The sequence below is a fragment of the Diachasma alloeum genome, unplaced genomic scaffold (assembly GCF_001412515.2).
Source record: "Diachasma alloeum isolate Michigan unplaced genomic scaffold, Dall2.0 Dall_scaffold_00741, whole genome shotgun sequence".
NCBI lineage: Eukaryota > Metazoa > Arthropoda > Insecta > Hymenoptera > Braconidae > Diachasma > Diachasma alloeum.
In genome coordinates, this window is record NW_021680871.1 from 145,497 (window position 1) to 149,788 (window position 4,292).

Sequence of the window (4,292 nt, forward strand, 5' to 3'; positions counted from 1 at the left end):
TGGTTATGAAATCTGCTCATCCACAGAAATTCACTGTTTGGGCTGCTCTCTCCATGAAGGGTGTCTATCATTTTTTCGAATTTACCGTTACCGGGAATGACTATAAAAGAATGTTAGAAACAAAATTCTTCCCCCATGCGAAAAAAAGAGGGCTTGTCAATGGGTTTTATTTTATGCAGGATGGAGCAGCACCCCACCGTACTCACGAAATTTTTGAAATTCTTAATACAGTTGATCGCGGTCGAGTTCTTGGTTTGGGATATCCAAAGTTTTTGTGGAGGGGGAATAGATTGGCCACCCTATTCACCAGATTTGAATCCGTGTGATTATTTCCTGTGGGGTTACATAAAGGTTTCTTGTTACGCAAGCAAGCCAAAAACAATTGAAAATTTGATGAATAATATTAAAAAGACTCTTCACGGTATTCCACAAGAAACATTTGAACGTGTATTCCACGGTTTTGGGAAACGTTTGGATTATTGCGCCTGTGTTGATGGCTCTCATTTCGAAAACATTTACTATTAATCACACTTGTCACGTACAATTTTTGTAAGCTACTATTTTTGTTGGGTGAATTACATGTTTCAATAATGAATATACGGTGAAATAAAAATGACAACTCTCCTCTATCAGGAACTGTATTCGTTCTCTTTTTCCCTGTTTCCAGTAAAAAAAAATAATCAAACAGTATTCACACATTCCCGTAGGACTGTATATGGGACTATACAGACTGTTCCCATGGGACTGTATATGGGACTATATGGGACTGTATATCAACGACAGAAAATATGAAATTGCAGTTAAATGATGATTAATTGAAAGTTTTTCAAAGTGGAGTATCACATATGAACGACAACATAGAATCATTGTTCTTCGTCGATGGACCTGGAGGAACCGGGAGAACATTCTTATACAGGCGCTTGTGCCATCATTGCCGGAGTTTATAGAAAAATGTTGTATTTCTAGAGTGGACAGGAATAGCAGCCATTTTACTACCTAACGGGCGTACTGCTCATCGGTTCTTTAAATTACCAATACATTTCCCAGAAAATGATGAAAACATCTCTGCAATCTATCTCATAAAACGTGTAAAAATCAACCTGACAGAAGCTGACGTAATTATCTGGGATGAAGCTTCCATGATGTCCAGCATTGGAAATGATTGATGTTACCCTTACAGACGTGATAAAATCAAATTTTTTTTTTGGTGGGAAATGTTTCCTATTTGGCGGCGATTTTAGGCAAGTTCTCCCCATTATCAAACGCGCTGGAAGAAAACAAATTGTTAATGCGTCAATAACGAAATTGAATTTTTGGAATTTGATGAAACATTTCACCCTAAAGTCAATATGCGTGCCGATTCTCAAACCCTCAGCCAATGGCTTTTCGATATTGGAAATGGGAAAATGGATGAAGTAATAATTCCTGATAACACGATCTGTGAAGATATAGTACAGATTGTACAGTCGAGCACTAAAGTTCGTGAACAACCTGTTCATGAACTTGTAACCTGAATATGTATTCTGTTCACGAACTTTAGTGTTCGACTGCATATAGAACTGATTTCAGTGGAGATAATATAGCTCAGTGTGTTCTTTTAGCCTCTTTGAATGAACAAGTCAGAATGTTGAATGAGCAGGTACTAAAACAATTTCCTGGAGATCTAATAGAATCCGTTGGATATGATATAGCAACATCAAGTGATAGTAATGCAGTCGATGGAGATGATGTTATGTTACTTTTTCAACCTGAGTACTTAAATAATTTGAACATCTCGGGACTACCGTCATTCATCCTAAAATTAAAAATTGGCGTCGTCGTTATGTTAATACGAAATATATGCATAGCAAATGGTCTCTGTAATGGTACTCGATCAATTGTCCGAAAAATAACGAGAAATGTCCTCTATTGTACTATACTCACAGGGGATAAAATTGGTGATGCCACTATAATTCCGAAAATTACTCTGAATACGAGGGATAATACAGAAGTGCCGTTTATTCTCTATCGTACCCAATTTCCAGTTCGACTGGCTTTTACTATGACAATCAATAAATCTCAAGGGCAGTCTTTCAAACATGTTGGGCTCTATATAAATCCTAAGTCATCAATATTTAGCCATAGAAAATTATATGTAGCGCTCTTAAGATGCAATTCCATGTCAAGATTGAAAATCAAGATTGCTGGAGAGAATAGTACAGCGGAAAAGAAGTGTATACCCAACATCGTTTATAAAGCGGTTGTAAGGATATTTTTCCGGGTTGTTCACCCAGGAAAATATCCAAACTACTTTTTAGCCGTCTCTATCGCTCAATAGTCGGGCGCCAGCCGAACCTTCACGGGAGGTTCGACGAAAACCGGCCTCTGAGGCAAACTCGTCCACTCAGAGGACTTTTTGGGCTGGACCATGGGTTGCCCAGCTAACATCAGCGTGACACGGTAGAGTGGGCGAGGTCCACCAGGAGTATTACCACCGCATCCTCACGAGCCTTTGCAAGCCGTGTATTATACTTTGCGGCGTAACTTTCCATAATGAATTAAACTCATGACCTCCTGGAGAATCTTTCGACTCTGCCAGTGTTCATTCTCCTCCCGAGTATTTCGACTCGGGGGAGTTTTTCAGAATTAATGCGAATCAGCCGGGACTCCTCAGAGCCTGGGACGCCGAGAGGCTGATCCGACCAAAGTGGAACACTGTTACCCACTTCACGACCACCCACACTCTCGGCCACCAGTTACCGCTTCGGTCATCGCTCGTCACCGCCTCCGGGTACTCAAATGTCGGCACATGGTCGGGTCGACAGGAGGACGATCTCTACTCCAGACCCACGGGCCCATGTGCTCGGCATTTGTTTCGCCGAGCCAGATGACGCCGGAAACAAGAAAGTCGTCACTTCGTGTGCCGAAATAACTCCTTTTTTTACTAGTGGGGAATGCAGGAGCATCCCCCTACGCTCGCCGCCAACGGTTATTCACCGAGGCGACGTGGAGTCCGGAACTCCTTATCCTGGCTTCTTCAGCCATTCTACCATCCAGCACACCGAGAGATTATTTCAACCTCTCGGTTCAAGCGCTCGCGTTCGGGCCTTGCCTCCCAGTCTGGATATCTCGGCGACGATAGGTCATTCCGTTACCCTATCCCCACCAATTAACCCTACGGGATCACGGAGGTACCAGTCCTTTCACCTGGCCGTTGGTCCCTAGCCTACTCCGACATAGCCTATAGAATCGCCCAGTTGGACAACCTGTACGTCGGCCCCATTTCCCCTAGCACATGCTGGGCGAATTCTAATACGGCGATAGTCTAGTAACGCCCTCCAGACCTCCAGGAGTCGCGGTTTCACCCATAACCGCTATGCCTTAGGTCTTTCATTGGTTTGTGGTTTATCTCACCTAGTCCCGGCTTTCTTCAGCCGCTTCTAGGTGTCACTACTTATCTCTCTTTAACAATTTTGAGAGTTCACTCATCTTTTTAAGGGGATTTCAACCCGTAACGAGAAAATCTCGTTACATATTACATCTCGGTATTCAGTAGAAGAGAGTATGTATGAATGGAACCCCGCGAAAAAACCAGGAGGTTGGCCAAGGGAAGCTGTTGAAAATCATCCTTCAGTCGGGCTAAATGTCGAATTTTGCTCGCTCGGAAACCTTCGGGCATCGACGAACACGCACGAGGACGATTGTGCGTGTCGTATCTTTAGTACGCCATCGAACCTCATCGAGTGNCCCGTTAACCCGAACCTCACTTTTCCTTCCGACCACCCGGCTCATCAAATCGTGATTGATTTCTAACATTGGTCCTTCGAGCCGGATAGTGGAGTATAAAAGTGCGGTGTTGAAAGTGGATAATCATCAAGGACAGGGACAAGAGACAGTGTGGTGAAGTGCAGTAACACGTGGGGATCATAGATGCTGGGAACGCGTGGTGCAACGGGGTTCACACGGCTACGCGCACGGACGACGAGAGTCGAGTCGAGTAGCAGGGGTTACTCAGCGTCTCTACGGTCGGTAAATCAACGACACTTCATCAGGCTCTACGGTCGGTAAGCCATCGACGGTTGGCGTAACGACGGTCGGTAACTCATCGGCACCTCATTAAATCCTACGGTCGGTAAACCATCCACTTTCTTAAAATTAAAACACGGAATCTCATCAAACAGGTCGTGTTTTCATGACTGACGATTCTGACACGAAGGGATTATCTTGGGCCGAGGAAGTCGAGAACTTTATTTCTGACTGGGCAAGGGGGATCGTCATCGAGATCATGGACAAAGTGGAAGTCATCATCGAGA